Here is a 20,922-nt window from a genome sequence, read left to right on the forward strand (position 1 = left end):
TGAAGCGTCCGTCTGGACAACAAATTCTTTAGAAAAGTCGGGTGCCTGGAGTATGGGTGCTGTGCACATCGCAGTTTTCAGGGTGTCAAAGGCCGTCTGACAGGCGTCAGTCCAGATCACAAGTCGTGGCTGCTTCCTGGAAGTCAGCGAAGTCAAGGGGTGCACAATGTTACCATAATCCTTGACGAACCTCCTGTAATAACCCGTGAGACCCAAGAAGGCTCTCACCTGAGTCTGGGTTTTGGGCGGTGCCCATGCCAGAATGGTATCAATCTTGGGTTGCAGGGGGGCCACCTTGCCACTCCCTACTTGGTGCCCCAAGTACACCACTGAACCCTGCCCAATCTGGCACTTACTGGCTTTGATTGTGAGGCCTGCTCTGCGCAGGGCCAACAACACTTCCTGGAGGTGGCGCAAGTGTTCCTCCCAGCTGGCGCTGAACACTGCGATGTCGTCCAGGTAGGCGGCACTGAAATCCTCCAGTCCAGCCAAGACCTGGTTGACCAACCTCTGGAAGGTGGCAGGGGCATTCTTCATCCCAAAGGGCATAACCCGGAACTGGTAGTGCCCATCTGGTGTGGAGAATGCTGACCTCTCCTTTGCCCCATCAGTCAAGGCGATCTGCCAATACCCAGACGTTAGATCAAACGTACTGAGGTACCGGGCAGCCCCCAACCGATCTATGAGCTCATCAGCTCTGGGGATGGGGTGCGCGTCAGTCTTGGTGACTGAATTGAGTCCTCGGTAATCCACACAGAACCGAAGTTCCGGTGAAGCACCAGGCGCTGCAGCCTTTGGGACCAAGACCACTGGGCTGGCCCAAGGACTGCTAGAGGACTCAACCACCCCTAAGGCAAACATTTTGGAGACCTCCTCCTTGATGTATGCTCTGACCTTGTCAGTCACTTTGTAAGCCTTGTGCTTCACAGGAGTGTTGTCCCCGGTGTCCACATCATGGACACACCACTGAGTGACACCAGGAATCAAGGAAAACAGATCACGGAATTGTCCCAACAATTGGCGACAATCCTGCTGCTGTTCAGGGGTCAGTGTGTCAGAGAGGACAACACCATCCACTGACCCATCTTGCTCTTTTGCAGACAGGAGGTCAGGAAGAGGCTCACTCTCCTCCTCCATTCCAGCATCTGTAGCTAGGAGCATGCCCACTTCGGACCTTTCTAAGTGGGGCTTTAAACGGTTGACATGCAGGACCCGCAAAGGGTTCCTGGGAGATTCCAAGTCCACCATGTAGGTGACATCGCTCTTTTTCTCCACAACCTTAAATGGTCCAGTCCATCTGTCCTTGAGCGCACAAGGTTCCACAGGGGACATGACCCAAACTTTTTGTCCAGGCTGAAGCTCTACCAGAGTGGCCTTCTGGTCGTACCACCGCTTCATCTCCTCCTGGCTGGCCTCCAGATTTGCCTGAGCAAGATCTCTGAAGCGCCTAGTCTGGTTCCTAAAGGCCAGCATGTAACTGTATACATCCTGGGGAGGTTTCCTGGGAGATTGCTCCCAGCCTTCTTTGACCAGACTCAAAGGTCCTCTTACCGGGTGACCATACAAAAGCTCAAAGGGGCTGAACCCTAGAGACTTCTGTGGCACCTCACGGTAAGCAAACAACAGGCATGGAAAGAGGACATCCCATTTAAGCCTCATTGGTTCTTCAAGACCCATAATCATGCCTTTAAGGGTACGGTTGAATCTTTCAACCAACCCATTACCTTGAGGGTGGTAAGGAGTGGTGAACTTGTAAGTTACCCCACACTCCCTCCACAGAGACTTCATATAGTTGGAAATGAAGTTGGTGCCCCGGTCTGACACCACCTCTCTGGGGAACCCCATTCGGGAGAAAACACCCATCAGTGCCCGTCCCACCACGGGGGCCGTCACTGTTCTGAGAGGGATGGCTTCCGGGTACCGTGTGGCATGGTCCACCAACACCAGGATGAACCAGTTGCCCAGGGCTGTCTTGGGGTCCAGGGGCCCAACAATGTCAATCCCCACCCGGTCAAAGGGGGTACTGACCACGGGAAAAGGTTGGAGGGGAGCCTTCTGCTTCCGCCCGCTTTTCCCACTTGCCTGGCAAGTTTGACAGGTCTTGCAATGGATATCTGTATCCCTTCTCATCTGAGGCCAATAAAAATGGGTGACAAGCCTGTCATAGGTCTTGTCCTGCCCCAGATGTCCAGCTAAAGGAACGTCATGAGCCAAACCCAGTAGGAAGGCTCTGAAGCGCTGGGGTACCACCAGCACACGGGCTGACCCAGGCTCAGCAGCCTTAGGCTCGCTATACAGGAGGTCGTTCTCCCAGTAAACAAAATGTGACCCTGACTGATCACCTGAGGTTTGGGCTGAGGCCTGCTGCCTCATACCCACAAGAGAAGGGCACACTTTCTGTTCTGCACAGAATTCTTCCCTGGAGGGACCACCATCCTGCTGCCAGTGGGTCAGCTCGGGCAGGTCTCCCAGTTCAGCAACTTGTTCCCCTGGTGGGTTCCAGGGCATACCCCTCAAGGTCTGCCTCCTCCTGGACCACGGGAACTACGGGGGACGGTTTCCCGCGCCCCCTGCCTCTTCTCTTCACAGCTGGGTCCTGGGCCATACTTTCAGGCTCCAGAACCCCATCAACACCCGTACTTGCTGTCATGGATCGAGTGGTTGCACACACCCACTCTGGCACACCCAACATTTTCAAATGTGTCTCCCTCTCCACCTTAGCCCAAGGGGAGTCTTCCAAATCATTGCCCAGGAGACAATCAACAGGCATGTTACAGCAACTTGAAGAGTACCTGAAACTCCCCCCCATTCAAAGGAAACTTGAGCTACTTCACACTCTCTCTGGGAGTTGTCAGCAGCTATCACCGGGTAGAATGCGTGGGGAACAACCTGCTCTCTGGACACCAAGTGACACTTGACAGCTGTCACACTCGCTCCGGTGTCTCTGAGAGCTTCCACTCCATGGCCATTAATGGTCACCCACTGCCTATATTTCTTAGTGTTACTAGGCAGAGGGGGTGGAGGGACCAATTCCATGTCTCCTAGAGAGACCAGGGACATCTCTGCGGGACCCTCCCCACCATGGGCAACCATCTCCTCCCCTCCCAGGGCTACGCTTGCCAACTGACGGGGTGGTGCACTAGAGTTCTTCAAGGGACACTGAGGATCATAAAAACGGTGTCCCACCTGCTTACAAGCGAAGCATGTCATTGGGCCCCTACGAACAGGTTTACCTGTCGGGGCCTCTGATTTCTTATCTGGGGGAGGCTGGGAACCCTTCCCTTGGTTCCCTTGGGGATTACTTTGGGGCCCTTTCTGGAACTCCCTCTGTTTACCCTTGTCCCCCCCACTCTTCTGCTGGGGACCCTGCCCACCTTTGGATGAGTCTCCCACTGGACCCTTGTGGACCCTGGTACTGACCCAGCGGTCCGCCTCCTCAGCAAGTTTTCTAGGGTTAGATATCTTGCTATCAATAAGGTGCTGGCGCAGCTCTGGAAAACAGTTATTAGACAAGTGCTCCCAAGCAAACAAATCATAAAGAGCATCATAACTTTCCACTTTGCTGCCCTTTACCCAACCATCCATGGCTCTGCAAAAAAATGACACATATTCAACCCACGTAGTACCAGGCAACTTCTTACATTCTCTAAAGGCCTGTCTGTACTTTTCTGGGGTTAGGCCATACCTTAACATTAAAGCATCTTTCATATGAGTATAAGACATCCTATCCTCAACAGGCATGCCTAACAGGGTATCTCTTCCCTCATTCACAAAGCGACCCCACAACCCCGCTCCCCAATCCTTCTCAGGGACCCGGTGGGCCAACAATGCTAACTCATATGCTTTAAACCATTGACCAATATCTTCATTCTTCTGAAAATCTTTGATCACATCTTTAGGAAAATAAAACCTACTTTCTGCAGGCACAGATGGGATGCTGCCACCAGAGGGATTCAATTCTAACTCTTTAGCTTTGAGCTCCAACTCCCTCAACTTGGTATAATGCTCCAAAGCTATCTTTTCCCTTTCAAACTCCAACCTTTTGATCTCCAGATCAGCTTCTCTCCTGCCTCTTGCATTCTCTATCTCCAACTGCCCATTTATCTTAAGTTTTGCCATTTCCATGTTGTAAGCTCGCTCTTTCGCCCTTTCTTCTCTTTCTTCAGGAGAAAGACCTTTGGAGGAAACACTGCTGCCAGGAGGGGATGTGGGCCCATTCACTGGCACCTCCTCCTCCCCTTCCCCTGTCAGTACCACCACCGGATCAGAGGAATCTCTGGCCTCTAACCAGGCCTGCAAGGCTTTGAGATAATCTGGCCTCCTTGAAATGCCTGTGGTAGGGACTTGCAACTGCTTGCAAAAGGATTTCAGCTTCTTTAACGGATAGTCGTTCATCTTACTCCTATCAAATTCCTCCTCAACAACAGGTGTAGTGCCTCCAGCATTACTCATGGTCAAAACTGGCAGTTTCAAAAATCAAGCTCCAGGAAAGCGGAGAACAAAAATAGGATATCCAACCAAAACAGATTGTGGCTGCGCTATGGTCTGCTTTCACTATGTAGCGCACACTAATCACTGCACATGGGTCATAAATGCAAAGTTCAAATCCTCACCGCTGACCCACCAATGTTAGAAGCGGCTGTCTCTAGTTGGCAGAGGTATACACTTCTGACAAATAGGGACACACCTTTTCTAGTCAGGGCAAGGGGATCACACACTTAGATAACCCCTGCTCACCCCCTTGGTAGCTTGGCAAAGCAGACAGGCTTATCTCAGAGGCAGTGCGTTAAGCATTTATGACCACATACAGTAATAAAGTGAATACACTACAAATGGACACGACACAGTAGTATTATAAAAATAAGGATTTTTATATAAGGCTTAGCACAAGACCAAATAACGACAAAATATACCACAGTCTTAATAAATACTCTTGGAAGGAAAAATAATAATTCAAGCACGGTTTCTTCTTAGCACAAAGTCTTTAGTATCAAAAGCAACTCTTCTTCTTTAAAACACAGTTCTTGGCAACAATGTAACCCACACGGGAGTCACACGACGTCGAGGCAAAGTTAATCCAAAGGTTCGGCGTCGACCGCGAGGAGCGCTACGTCGAGCCCGGAGTCGCACAGACCCCAACAACACAGTACCTTGGATAAGTGAAGCACTCGATGATCAGCGGCGTCGAGATGTCCGGCGTCGCGTCTTCGGCGTCGATCGGGCCTCGGAGTCGGGGCGAGCTGCAGCGGCGTCGACCGAAGTCAGGCGGGCGCAGCGCTCACGAGATGAAGCAGGATACGGCGTCGTCGATGTCGATGTTGCAAGAGTGAGCAGCGCTCACGGCGTCGAGAGGGCTCGAAGTCGATGCGATCAGCAGCGGTGCAGACACGAGGTCACTTGGAGCTGGAGCCGAACTCACTACTCACTGGCGTTGTTGCTGGCGTCGATCGGGCCCGGCGGCCGGCGTCGAGGAAGCGGGACACTGGAGCCGTTACTCACGATGTCGAGCTGGATTCGGCGGCGTCCGTCGGCGTCGAGATTGCTGGATTCTTTCAGAGGTGCTGGATCCACAAGTTCCAGCAAACAGCACTTTAAGCAGATGAAGTCCTTTAGTCCTGTGACTTCAACAGGAGACTGGCACTCTTCCAGCCCTTGGAGATTTTCTTAGCAAAGATTGAGAGTACACACACAGTTCCTCTCTCCTGGTCCCTTGGCAAAAATAAAGAAGCAATGCAGGATTCCCCCAACAAACAGCACTCTGGCAGAAGGGGTAGGCAGTCCTTAGATCAGCAGGCTTCTTGTCCTTGGTTCAGGTTTCCTTGTCAGAAGTGATCTAAATTCTTGGTTCAGGGGTCCTTCTCTTATACCCCTTTTTGGCTTTGATCCCTTTGTCCATGCAGGGAAATTTTCCCCCATCTTGGGTTTGTTGTGGGTGTTGCCAGGCCAAAGCACCTGGCCTATTCACTGTGCAGGGCAGAGTCTTCAGCCGCCCAGCAGGAGCGGAGCCAGCATTGTCACTGGCAGGGGCAGGGCCATCAGTTGCCCGGCAGGAGGTGGGGCCAGGAAAGTCCCAGGCAGGCACAGAGTCATCAGTCGCCTGGCAGGGGGGCGGAGCCAGCATTGTATCAGGCAGGGCAGGCTATCAGGAGCTACTCTTCCCCTACTCTCAATGCAAATGCCCCACTCACCCCACACTGACTCATTCAGACCTCTGGAGCCACCCAGCTCCTGTCACACGCGCACCAGAACCAGCAGAGACCGGTGGACAGTTAGACAAGAAAATAGCTACTTTCTAAAAGTGCTATTTTCAAACACAGAGTCCAAAAACCATCCACACAAACGGATGCGTTATCAAACCCTGAGTTCAGGGATACCAAACTCGACATTGCACCATGCTCCCCGAGCCCGCTAGGATTATAGCATTAATAATCCTGGCAGCCCATTCTAACTGATGGAGAGCAGGTTACCTTACAATAGTGAAAAACGAATATGGCTGTAATTCACTATTAGGACATGCCAACCTTGTCAGGCTTGTCCTACCTTATGCTTACAATGCACCCTGCCCGTGGGCCTACCAAAGGGGTGACTAACATGAAGTTAAGGGAAGGTTTAGGGACTGGCAAGTAGGTGTACTGGCGCAGTCCTCGTGACAGTCAGACTGCACGTGGTCTAGCAATGGTAGACCTTCAGACATACTTTTACTAGGCCGCTCTTGTGGGTGGCACAACACGTGCTGCAAGCCCACTAGCAGCATTTGTATTTACAAGCCCTGGCACTCCTGGTGCACTCTACTAGGGACTGACAGTAAACCAAATAAGCCAAACATGGAATTCAATCAATACAGCAATTTCACATAGGGAGCACTTGCACTGTGGCACTAATCAGCAGTGGCACAGTGCCCAAAGCAATATACCAGCAAAAACATCGTAAACAGAGGAGGCAAACAGAAAAAATGGAGGAGAGACTCATGCCAATGATGCCAGGTCTAACAGGAAGGCACAGCCCTATTCAGGTCCCAGGTGCAGCTCCTCCCTGCCATCAACATGCAGATCTCCCCATTCACCACCGGGTAGACCCAGCCTGACTCCTGGAGCCAGGCACACCAGCCAGCTCCAGCCAATCACAAGCCAGACAGTCAATTCACATTCACTGCACAGACATGCCAACTTCTAGAAGTGGCACTTCCACACCAGACACATTAAATCTGCGCACACCATCGCGCGGCATTTCATCTCACGAGTTCCCACATACCAAACTCGCCCCTGCACTCCTCTCACATCAGGAACTACCATGGACACACATATTCCCCATGCATTCCTATGGGAGGGCAGGCCAAGCTCACTACACGCACTCAGATTGGGCACGCACTTTACACTGGGACTCAGGGTTACAGTGCGCAGAAGCCAATAACAACTAGTATCAGGTCACAATTAAAAGCAAAAAGTTTAGGGGTGAACCTGCCAAAAGGGCCAAGTCCAACAGTACCAATGTAAAGGAATCCTCCAATCCCATCGAAAAGTTGAAAGGAAGAATTTCTAACATACTGGGTTGCAATTCTCTCCAGGCCCGCACTTGCTCCTCTCTGGGGTGACAGTACGTTCCCGTGGAGCCTCCGAGGCTCCAGGGACTTGGGCGGCAAAGCGGGGTTCTCCTCTAATACCGGAGCTCCGCCCGCGCTTCCAATCACTCTCCTCCTCACGGCGCTTCACGGGGCACAAGTAGGCAGTCCGGGGTTCTCCCTCGCTCTAAGGAGCCCCGGCGAGGATGCGGCAATCTGCTTCTGGGCACAGGAGCGTGGGGTGGGCTCCCGTCCGCTTCCTGTTTTGGCTTACCTGAACTTCCGGGTCACCGCAGGCAGAGCTGCGGCCCTCTATGTTCCTCCTGGTGGCAGGCTGCAATACGGGGCAACACGAGGGGGAGGCTCCCTCTGAAATTAATACACCATCCCTGGCAGCAGGCTGCAGGCAATATGGGGTAGGCTCCCGTTAATTACCCTGGGGGGGTGGGCACCCGCTAGGGGCATGACAAGCTGGCACAAGGTCCCTGTCGGTGTGGGCACCCGCTAGGGATAGAATAAATGGCAAATCTGCGGGGTGGGCACCCGTGCCGAAATCGGCTAGAAAGGCAGGGATCCCATGTGGTGCAGCTTCGCGCTGCAGTTCAAAGATAGAAGCGCTGCTCCCCTTGGCCCCACAACAAAGCGCTCCTTAAAAAAATGTAGCATAAAGCGCTCCTCAAGAAAATAAAGCGCCTCCAGGCACTAGGTTCCTCAGGGTCCAGAGAAAGTGTCTTCAGAAGGCAGGAGGGGGCAAAGGCTGGGCCCAGGGGCCAGCTCATAGGGCCCTCCAGCAGGAAGGCAGTCCCCAGTGGCGGTACCTCCTGGCACCCAGCAGCAGCAGCAGGCCCCCCTCAAGATAGGATCAGTGAGAACATTTTTCATGGGGTCACAGTCCCTTTTTATACCCATTTTTCCTTTGTCTCCAAGCACAGGGTGAACAGAAAAACCAGATGCAACTGGTTTTGGAGCACTTTGTTGTGCTCAGCCCCTCTCCCTATTCAGAGGACAGGCTAGGGACACCAGTCGCACTGCAGGGGGCGGAGCCAGCATTGTAGAGGGAAGGCACAGCCCTATTCAGGTCCCAGGTGCAGCTCCTCCCTGCCATCAACATGCAGATCTCCCCATTCACCACCGGGTAGACCCAGCCTGACTCCTGGAGCCAGGCACACCAGCCAGCTCCAGCCAATCACAAGCCAGACAGTCAATTCACATTCACTGCACAGACATGCCAACTTCTAGAAGTGGCACTTCCACACCAGACACATTAAATCTGCGCACACCATCGCGCGGCATTTCATCTCACAAGTTCGCACATACCAAACTCGCCCCTGCACTCCTCTCACATCAGGAACTACCATGGACACACATATTTCCCATGCATTCCTATGGGAGGGCAGGCCAAGCTCACCACACGCACTCAGATTGGGCACGCACTTTACACTGGGACTCAGGGTTACAGTGCGCAGAAGCCAAAAACAACTAGTATCAGGTCACAATTAAAAGCGAAAAGTTTAGGGGTGAACCTGCCAAAAGGGCCAAGTCCAACAGTACCAATGTAAAGGGATACTCCAATCCCATCGAAAAGTTGAAAGGAAGAATTTCTAACATACTGGGTTGCAATTCTCTCCAGGCCCGCACTTGCTCCTCTCTGGGGTGACAGTACGTTCCCGTGGAGCCTCCGAGGCTCCAGGGACTTGGGCGGCAAAGCGGGGCTCTCCTCTAATACCGGAGCTCCGCCCGCGCTTCCAATCACTCTCCTCCTCACGGCGCTTCACGGGGCACAAGTAGGCAGTCCGGGGTTCTCCCTCGCTCTAAGGAGCCCCGGCGAGGATGCGGCAATCTGCTTCTGGGCACAGGAGCGTGGGGTGGGCTCCCGTCCGCTTCCTGTTTTGGCTTACCTGAACTTCCGGGTCACCGCAGGCAGAGCTGCGGCCCTCTATGTTCCTCCTGGTGGCAGGCTGCAACACGGGGCAACACGAGGGGTAGGCTCCCTCTGAAATTAATACACCGTCCCTGGCAGCAGGCTGCAGGCAATATGGGGTAGGCTCCCGTTAATTACCCTGGGGGGGTGGGCACCCGCTAGGGGCATGACAAGCTGGCACAAGGTCCCTGTCGGTGTGGGCACCCGCTAGGGATAGAATAAATGGCAAATCTGCGGGGTGGGCACCCGATTTCGGCTAGAAAGGCAAGGATCCCATGTGGTGCAGCTTCGCGCTGCAGTTCAAAGATAGAAGCGCTGCTCCCCTTGGCCCCACAACAAAGTGCTCCTTAAACAAATGTAGCATAAAGCGCTCCTCAAGAGAATAAAGCGCCTCCAGGCACTAGGTTCCTCAGGGTCCAGAGAAAGTGTCTTCAGAAGGCAGGAGGGGGCAAAGGCTGGGCCCAGGGGCCAGCTCATAGGGCCCTCCAGCAGGAAGGCAGTCCCCAGTGGCGGTACCTCCTGGCGCCCAGCAGCAGCAGCAGGCCCCCCTCAAGATAGGATCAGTGAGAACATTTTTCATGGGGTCACAGTCCCTTTTTATACCCATTTTTCCTTTGTCTCCAAGCACAGGGTGAACGGAAAACCAGATGCAACTGGTTTTGGAGCACTTTGTTGTGCTCAGCCCCTCTCCCTATTCAGAGGACAGGCTAGGGACACCAGTCGCACTGCAGGGGGCGGAGCCAGCATTGTGGAGGGAAGGCACAGCCCTATTCAGGTCCCAGGTGCAGCTCCTCCCTGCCATCAACATGCAGATCTCCCCATTCACCACCGGGTAGACCCAGCCTGACTCCTGGGGCCAGGCACACCAGCCAGCTCCAGCCAATCACAAGCCAGACAGTCAATTCACATTCACTGCACAGACATGCCAACTTTTAGAAGTGGCACTTCCACACCAGACACATTAAATCTGCGCACACCATCGCGCGGCATTTCATCTCACGAGTTTGCACATACCAAACTCACCCCTGCACTCCTCTCACATCAGGAACTACCATGGACACACATATTCCCCATGCATTCCTATGGGAGGGCAGGCCAAGCTCACCACACGCACTCAGATTGGGCACGCACTTTACACTGGGACTCAGGATTACAGTGCGCAGAAGCCAAAAACAACTAGTATCAGGTCACAATTAAAAGCAAAAAGTTTAGGGGTGAACCTGCCAAAAGGGCCAAGTCCAACAGTACCAATGTAAAGGGATCCTCCAATCCCATAAAAAAGTTGAAAGGAAGAATTTCTAACATACTGGGTTGCAATTGAAGCAAACAAAATTCCTATAGTTTGGAAACAGTGATTTTTTCTGCATTGTCTAACATCAGAAGCACAAGAAATTTCAGCAAAGTTTGTTCCAACCTAAGGGGAGGGCGATATTATTCATTTTGATGAAGCCATATGAAGGCTTGAACAGATAATTGAAGCTTTCCATATATGTACCCTTGAAAGCTACCCCATCCGTTGCCAGAGCCAAAAAAATCCTAGTGAAGAATTAATAGTAGTGCTTTCCCTGTCTCTAATCCAGTATACCTTATATGGAACACATATAGAAAAACAAAATTTCACAGGATAATTAATTAATTCCCAATAATTGGCCAATAATTGGCCAGCTGTTCCTAACAATAGGCAGCATCTCACAACCACGACAGAGCCTTAGGCTCAGGTTTTCTCCCCTAGTGCATGACAATTTGGCGCTTGGCCAGAAGTAAAAGCATAGCCAATGCTAAAATGGAATATCTCTGACATATCCTAGAAAACTAATCAGGAGGGTTAGCGGTAGGGTGTGGCCAGTAATCTGGTGAATGATGTGGTGTACCTCGCTCCAGAATTCTTTTATTTTAGGGCAATTCCAGGCCAGATGAAGGAAGGAAGCCTAGGGTGCTGAGCATCTCTCACAGCACGCCTCACAGCACGCCTCCGGCAACAGACCATCTGTTCGGGAGTGCAATATAATCTGTGTAAGAACTTGAAATGAATAAATCTGAGTCTGTAATTAGGCAAAAGGGCTGAAGTTTGTGCACAGCAATAGGACCATTGTTCCTCCGTAGGTGGGGGTCTATGCCCTCAACCCATTTAGCCCGGGTAGTGCAGTGATGAATGGGTACCTTATCTTGTCTAATGGAGTACAAACACCTGAACTGGTCGGCAAGAGGAAGTATTTGTCAAAATATGATCAAGGGCATTTAGTGTAGGCGGGGGCTCGGGAGATGTGCGCTGCTGGGCCTGACATGTAGCACATATCTGATCTTAAAGGAGTATGACTAGCATAGTGGGCTGTGGAATCTCCTCCAGCGCAAATGGACAGAGAAATTGTCCACCCGGATACTAATCTCCATTTGTGAATAATGTCTATGTCTTTGTATGTGCTTGTGTTTTGCCACTGTCATCCTGTAGGGCCGGTAGCATTGGGTTATGGGCTTAAGGAATGGGGGGCATAAAGACAATGTAAATGGTCACAGCGGCGGAGGCCATCCCACACCCACCAAATGCACCCCACAGTATCTATCTCCACGCTTTGTGATCTATCAGCCTGATAAAGCGCAGTTGATAGGGGCACTGGGGATGCTGCGTCCGCCTCAACCACCACGTGAGGCTCAAATCATACAGGGTATAACCGGAAATTTAAATATTGAGCCTGAGCGCATAGAGTGTCATGTCGGCCGCATTTCGCTCCCTCTGTCTTAATGGTAATGTGAAGATTTCCAATGCAACTCTGGGCTTTTCACTTGTGGTTCTGAAAATCTGGATTCATATAATAGTTTGGGACTCGAGAAATAAAACTTCGTCGAAACATGACGAATTTGGTATCAAAAGACCGAGAATGACGAGTACATCATGTACATGTATTTTCAGCATATTCGAGTGACGATTTCACCTCGAAATCGTCATTTACATTCTGAACCCTTGGCTCCCATTTATATGTTGCCCTTTACATAGGCCTTAATCCAGTTGAATTTGATTCCACAAGGACACGTACTCCTTAATCGACTTTTCCCTGACCTCAGTACAAGTTGGAACCATTGCCCCAGGCCAAGCTCGTTAGGTCAGTTCCCTCCCAGTGGCCGAGCAAGATAGCATCTAGGCTTAACCAGCCATAAAACCATTTCAGCGCGCACACCTGCCATATCTCGCTCACATCTTTTTCCACTCCTTTGCTTCACTTACTTTATGGTGGGGAGGTGCCCGTTTTTATTAGGGGTCCAGTGTTATCTGATGAAATGTTGGGCCTTGTCAAATGATTTGGCGTAGGCAGCACGAAGTGAAATATGGACATGGCATCATGACTCTGCTTTTTCTTTGTACTGGAAACATGTTAACAATTTACTTTACAACCAAGAATGTTTTGCCCAAGGCCCAAAACTGTTTATAAGAAGAGAAGCCTGACTTCATGAAAGTGTGCAGTCTCCTGAGAACATACCCGTATTGTACTTCTAGGACACCTGTTACCTTGGGTGCAGCCAATAAACTAATCTTTGACTTCACCTAGAAGACTCCGAGTTTCTGTAGGTCTGGATCAGGAGAACCCGAGGTCTCTGGGTGTTGATTCCCTGGCACCGCTGGGTTACCGGTTCTGTGCCGGTTCTTAAAAACCCAGTACCTCAGTTGGCGCCCAACGTGGGGCGATTCCAGTGGTACCAGTCAGCCTGAAGATCGTGAGGAGCTTCGTGTGAAAATTCCGGAGGACGGCCAACCACCTCATCGACCCCTGCATGTCGACGTGGTCCGAAGGTCTTTGCTGCGAGGTTCCCCGCTTCCCGACGGCTACAAGGACTGCTGTCCTGGCTATCGCCCTGATTTGGACCCTTGAAGTTTTTGGTAGAGCGAAACACTGAGACGAGTCTTCTGGTGACGTCATCGATATAATTTCAGTTAAGTATAAGTGGAGCGTCTCCCAGTCCTTAGTTGGACTTACTTTGTGGTATCTTTGGGATACAAAAGGTTTTGTATTGGTACTTGCAAGCACCATAACCGAAGGACTCGTGTATTCACGAGAAATATCGTAATCGATAATCCTTTGAAGTTTGGAACTAGACTAGAGAGCGAGGATGCCTAGTCTTAGACTTGGGAATTTGTTTTGTCTTGGTAATAATAGGGACTCCCGATTGGAGGACTCATGTCCGGTTCCTCCAGTTGGAACTCCGACTTACGAACTGTATGTAAAACATGGGGTAGGCCCCATCACCTACAACGAAGTATGGATTAAATACACCAGGAAAGATGGTGTTTTAAAATGGCCCCAATATGGTAGCTTTGATTCTGAAATCTTAGACAACCTTGAAGTTAAACTATTCAAATAGAAAGCCCAGGCGGCAATGTTTGACTCTTTCCGCTTATGGCGTAAAGAAGCCAAACAAAAAGAAATTAAATTAGCTAAGAAAAATAAGAGAGAAGGGGGACTCTCAGTAATGCAAGCTGCTGTGCAGTTTAAAGATAATGAGGAAGAACAGATGAATGAGCAGTTGCACAGGCAACGTAAAATGGCAATAGATAAGTGTTATCCAGTTTTGCCGTCTCTTCAGCAAGAGGCAGCAAAAGAACGTGAAAAAGACCCATTAATGTCACATTTGCTAAATTCACCACCCCCCTATGCGCAGAATGCCACAGCACCCCCGCAACCTTTAGTTGCACAAGCTGCGCCTCCTGCTCCTCAACCGCACCCACCAGCTGTTCTTCAGCTGGCTCCTACTTCTTCGGTGCAGCCTCCTCCAGGCCCACCGACCACTTCTGTTTCACCTGTGTTTTCTACGATTTTGCCTACTGTACTTTTTACATCTCCTAATGCTCCCTCTACGATTCTGCCTAGTACCCCCTCTATTTTCCCTGATACCTCTTCTGCTATCTCTACCCCCGCCTTATCTCACCCCGTTTTTCCATCTGTTTGTCCTTCAGTTTCACCTTCCATTCGGCAGAAAATGGCCAGCACTGTTACTAATATTCTTTTACCTCTTTTCGGGTCGCCTGCTACGACCCCTAACATAGGAAGAAGACAGTTGCGAAGTCAACTGCCTGATTATCAAGAGAGAGATTCACTGAATAGTTTAGCTCGGAAATGGGTCATGGACACTGCAAAATATGATGTACAGTCTGTCATGGAAGTCTTCCATCAATGGGAAGCAGCGACACAGAGATATGTTTTCGAACAGATGTGTGTTTTTCTTGGAGAGGATTTAGAAGACAATGATCAAGAATGCATTCCACAAGAGATGTGTCGTGTACGGTTTAAGTTTGGAGAGGGTATGATTGTAGGTCCAGATGTGGAAAAAGCAGTTGAAATGTTATTATCATATCGGAGTAAGGGAAACAGTTCTGGGTCGCCATCTGAATCTAATACATCCAGTAGGAAAAAGGCACGACAATACCCTATGAGAGAAGTTCCCCCACAGTGGAGAGAGGGTGACGCGACTGCTGTCCCACCTATTCTGCCACACTTTCAGCGTGTATGGGTACATGTCCCATGGAAGCGAGCTGAAGTTTTAGCACTCAAACAAACATTACCAGATCCGCGTAAAAATCCTGCAGGGTACTATAAAGAATTGTCACAAACTGCTGGGTCATGTATAATTAATTTAGCCGATATCGATATGTTATTTGGGAATGTTGTTCCACAGCCTTTATGGGGTAAAATTCGTCATGTAGATCATGACCAGGAATTGGGTGACACGTGGGCTAATATTACTGCTGCAGATGCCCGACAAGTTGGTGGTGCCAAGCCTGAGCCTTTGATAGCAGAACTCCCTGGTAAAATAGTAGATTACATGAAAACGATAATGCCTGCAATACGCGTAAATTGGGATAAGTTGTCTGCATGCAAGCAAAAGAAAGAAGAAACTGTTTCAGATTTCTTCACCAGATTTGAAGAAACATTTGTTGACCACAGCGGTCAAGATATGACCACGGAAGGTGGTCAGAGATTATTTGTTGATAAATTCGTGCACAATCTGCTTCCAGAATTGTGTAGAAAATTAAAAGATTCAGAAAGTTCTTGGGCAGTCTCATCTTCAGCGCAGATATTAGCTACTGCACAATACTACGAAAATAGAGACAAAGATGAGAAAGATAAAGTAGAAAAGAAAACTAGAGAACTCAAAACGAAGGTTTTGCTACAGCAAGCCTATCCGCCGCGTGGTGGTGGTAATCAACATAATAATGGCCAGAATCACTACCAGAATACTTTTCAGCAGCCTCAACAGTATCAGAGAAACTCGCAAAGATTCGATTACACTCGACCCCGTGTAGGCCCCAACCAGTGTTTATATTGCAAACAAGAGGGTCATTACAAGTATAATTGTCCTGCCCTATCACAACGTGCAAATGGAGTTTCTGGTGTAAGAGGTCGTGGCAGTCAGCAAGCGCCTAGAGGTAGAGGGCGTGGAAACGCCACTCAGGACACACGTCCCCTTCCACCACAAAACTCGATGAACAGGTTTGATCAGCAAAATAACGTATCTGACAGGACAGCTCAATACTATGTTGAAGATTATTACACAGAAAATGAGCAGTGGGAGAATGATGATTGCTAGGACAGCCATAGACAAAGAGAGGGAGTTGTTTCAGTTCCAGTAGATCAGAGTGGACCTTACGTTGAGGTGATTACATCAGGTGTGTCAGAACCTTTTCTGTTGGATACTGGTGCTACAAAGAGTTCTATTATGCACTCCAAACTCCCTGGCGCACCTTTGTCTGGCGAAATGAACGTTTCTGTAGGTTTTTCTGGCGCCCCAGTTAGAAATCCGATTTCTAACCCTTTGTCTCTTTCTGTTGGTCCCTGTGAATTCGAAGCACCCCTCATACTGACAACAGGTTGTGGTGAAAATTTGCTAGGATTAGATTTGCTAAAAAGATTGTATGCGACTTTGTATTGTTCTCCTTCAGGAGTACAACTCACTTTAGGTAAGAAAGTGGTTTCTCCCATGTATTTGTCGAGAGATGCACTTCCAGCAGAATTAGCCCTTCTCCCAGATATTCTTTGGGCTACTGGTCCTAACGATGTAGGTCTTTTAGAAATTCCACCATATGTTGTAACATTGAAGTCAAATGTTAAAATGCCACGAATTCCACAATACAGAATATCTAATGAGGGTGAAAAAGCTTTGGTAGCGATCGTTTACGAATTGATTGAAAAGGATGTGATTGAGGAAACACGAGGCAATGTTTGCAATAGTCCTGTTCTGCCTGTTTTAAAACGAACTGACCCTTCTCAGCCACCTGTGTACAGATTTGTGATTGATCTTCGAGAAGTAAATAAAATAGTCGTGCCACAATTCCCAGTTGTGCCCGACATTACCACATTATTGACTATGATTCCAGCTTCTGCTTCATGGTTTTCAGTGATCGACCTAAAGAATGCTTTCTTCAGCATCCCAATTGCTGAGGAGAGCAGGGATATTTTTTCCTTTAGTTTAGGAGGTCGAAGCTTCCGCTTTAAACGCGCTCCTCAAGGCTACTGTGAAAGCCCATCAATATACAGTCAAGCTCTGAAAACACAGCTTGACACGATTGTTTTGCCAAAAGGTGCCACTCTTGTACAGTATGTGGACGATTTGCTCATTGCTGCAGATAATGAGAAAATTTGTAAACAGGCCACATTGACATTATTGCGTCATCTGTGTGATCTGCATCACAAGGTGTCACTTTCCAAGCTTCAATATTGCCGACAAGAAGTGACCTACTTAGGTCACCTCTTATTGAAGGAGGGAAGGAAACTGACCCCAGAAAGAATTCAGGCAATAGCAAAAGTGAGTGTGCCAAGAACACAGAGAGAAGTGCGTGCTTTCTTGGGCATTACATCGTACTGTAGACAGTGGATTACAAATTTTTCGTTATTGGCCAAACCCTTGGTGGCATTAACGTGTAAAAATACACCCAATCCCATTCCCTGGTCTGAAGAGTGTCAGAAAAGTTTTCTCGAATTACGCCCAGCATTATGTTCGGCTCCTGTGTTAGGTACCCCCAACTACAGTAAGCCTTTCACATTGTATGTCCACGAGAAGGAAGGCTGTGCATTGTCTGTGCTGACTCAGTTATTCGGAGATAGACAGCGGCCATGCGCCTATTTTTCGTCAACTTTGGATCCAGTAGCAAGAGCATTGCCAAGTTGTTTAAGGGCCACAGCAGCAGCAGCTGTTTCTATTCGACAGTCTGCTGGTCTAGTAATGAATAATACACTAATCGTGATGGTCCCGCATGCAGTAGACACATTGTTAAATAGGACCAAGACACAGCACTTAACTAGTGCTCGACTGACCAGTTACGAATTGACGCTGCTAGCGAGCCATGTGCACATAAAAAGGTGCAGTACCCTGAATCTAGCCACGTTGTTACCAATTGCAGAAGAGTCAGATGCTTTAGAACAGCACGATTGTTTCCTCACAACAGAGGAAGAGACAAAAGGGAGAGTGGATTTATTTGACACTCCTCTTGCTGAATGTGATGGTACATTATGGGTAGATGGTTCATGCTTTAAGCTCCCAAATGGGAATGTGACTGCAGCATATGCTGTCACAACTTTGCACACGGTCGTTGAAACTGCGCGAATACCACATGGTTCAGCTCAAGCCGCAGAACTAGTCGCACTTACGAGAGCATGTGTGTTGTCTAAAGGAATGAGAGTGACTGTCTACACTGATAGTCAGTATGCGTTTGGAGTGGCTCACAGTTTTGGACGATTGTGGAGAGAACGTGGGTTCCTGACTTCGCATGGAACTAAGATTCAGCATGGTCAGTTGGTGAATGAGCTTCTTGAATCACTGACCTTGCCCCTGCAAATGGCGATTGTGAAATGTAGTGCTCACAAGAAGGTGACTGATGATGTTGGTCGTGGAAATGCATTCGCTGATGAGACCGCTAGAGAAACGGCAAAGAATGTGATGAGCCGAATGTATGTTGCAGGCCCTGAAAGATGGACTGGTGAGGTTGGAATATGTGAGGACACGATAGAAAGTGTGAAGTCCATCCAAGCTGAGGCCACAGAGAAAGAGTTAAGCACGTGGAGAGAGAGTACAGGAAGAATGGATGCAAATGGTTGTTGGGTTGAATTGACAGAGTATCAGAGATGGTTGTTACCCGATGCATATGTGCTTGCAGTGGTTACAATGGCTCATGGAATGGCTCATATCGGCGTGAAAGGGATTTGCGAGTTGTTGGCCCCAGTGTGGAAGAATTCAGGGATTCCCAAGTGTGCAGAGAATGTTGTCAAGAATTGCATGGTATGTCTGAAGCACAACCCTGGTAGGGGAACCCCAACTCCAGCTGGTCATTTTGCACCTCCTACGTATCCGTTCGAGGTTTTGCAGCTAGATTTCATACACATGGAGAGGTGCAACAACTTAAAATACGTGCTTGTTGTTGTTTGTGCCTTCTCAAGATGGGTAGAAGCCTATCCCCTAAAAGACAATACTGCCTTGTCTACAGCCAAAGCCCTTGTAAAAGAGTACTTCCCCAGGTTCAGAATGCCTAGAATGGTCTGGTCTGACAACGGAAGTGAATTTGTGGGTAGTGTGATGAAAAGAGTGTGTGAAGGGCTAGGCATTAGGCAGAAGTTCCACGCTGCAGATCACCCCCAATCAGCTGGATTAGTAGAATGTTACAATGGCACGCTTAAACTTAAATTGGCCAAAATCCAAGCGAGCACAGGTCTTAAATGGCCTGACGCTCTACCCTTAGCACTCCTATCCACCAGAATGACTGTGCATTCGCGAGTGAAACTCAGCCCTTATGAAATTATCTTTGGCCGGCCAGCCAACATATGGGGAGTGCCTAGGCCCACGAAATTCAGCGAGCTGCAACACCCTATTTTGCTTGATTACTTGTATGAATTGACGGCTAAATTGCGTGTTTTGCATCAACAGGTCCACAACACTCTGCCTCCGGTCTCTGAGACTCCAGGTCACTCCATTGTCCCTGGATCCTGCATACTCGTGCGAAACTTTCAAAGAACAAGAAACGACCAGCCGAGGTGGACCGGGCCTCACCTCGTCCTTCTGTCCACGAGGTCAGCCGTCCGGGTGGAGGGGAAGGCCAACTGGGTCCACGGGATCCATTGTAAAAAAGTACCCTTCCCTCTACCCTATGACCAATGGGTCCAGAAAGGTGGCACTGACTCAGAGCTCTCAACTGATGACCGTGTAAAAGAAACTAACCCTGAAAGTGAAAGCGAAAACATTTTTCAAGAAACTGTGCCACCACCAGAACAATTGAACTCTTTGGAACCTGAACTCCTGTTTCAGGACCAGACAGTACCAGGAAAAAGACGCTACAATTTGCGATCGAGAAAAACAGACTAATAAAAGTGATTCCTTTTTATGATCTGAGACCAAGACCTATGGACTAATAAACGTATCTTTTTCCCCAAATTCTATTTTTGAAAGTGCAGATCTCCCATTTAGGAAACTTGCTTATTTTTTGTTTTTCGAACCGCCATCCGGGTTCCACTGCTAGGGCCGCGATTGGTTAAAGTCTTCGGAAGTGCAGCCAACGACGTTAGGTCGGTGGTTCTGGTCGGTCCAAGGGAGTTGCCCTAGACTGACAGAAGCACTCCTTAGCAGAAACAACCTCCTCGTCGCGGGCAGCACCTTAGAGAGGATGGAGTTTCCTGATGTGGAGAGACCTGCCAAATGAACTTTAAGCAGAGACTATGTAACACGATGACAAAGAAAAGTTTTATAATATTGTGTATTTTTATGCTATCCAGCGTAATGATCTTTTTGATAAGTTATGTTTTATTTTCTTTCCATGTAACATTTGCGCCCACTGCATCACCCATACCTCCTCCTACTATTTCCTCTCATTCTTTCCACCCTCTGCCTGACCACGAATCAAATAGGAGATTAGAGTTCATTAATAACTCCTTCGTTCAGTTATTACACCAACACCAACTTGTAATGAACACAACTAACTGTTGGGTGTGTGGTCTCATGCCTCACACAACGGATAAAGGTATCCCCTATTTGGTCCTGCCATTTAGTCACAATGGTTCAGTATGGGCATATAGGACAATGTTCATATATGCACGAGAAGTCCAACCCCTACGTTCTGTAAAAGACAACCTCAAGACTAGCGCCCTAGTCAAAGGTATAGTTGACATGATCAAGGAAGTAACTTCTTATGAAGATACTCCGGATGATGAGATACTTGCATACGTAGGTTGGAATGTGACCGGATATGGCACTACATTAAGTGAGAAACAGCAAGCCAAAAGATCGTCCCCTATCTGGATCGTACCCCATCAAGGTCACCTGTGTCTGCAAGGTATTGGCAAGAATCCCAGAGCTCAGCTAGGGAAGAGTGTCTGTACAGAAACGTATGTTTTTGGATCTCAGACTTCCCCTGCGTTTTTAGCTGCTAAGGGTACTTATTTCATCTGCCACGATAGAGCCTATACATGGTTGC

The sequence above is a fragment of the Lissotriton helveticus genome, chromosome 2_1, assembly GCF_964261635.1.
Source record: "Lissotriton helveticus chromosome 2_1, aLisHel1.1, whole genome shotgun sequence".
Lineage (NCBI taxonomy): Eukaryota > Metazoa > Chordata > Amphibia > Caudata > Salamandridae > Lissotriton > Lissotriton helveticus.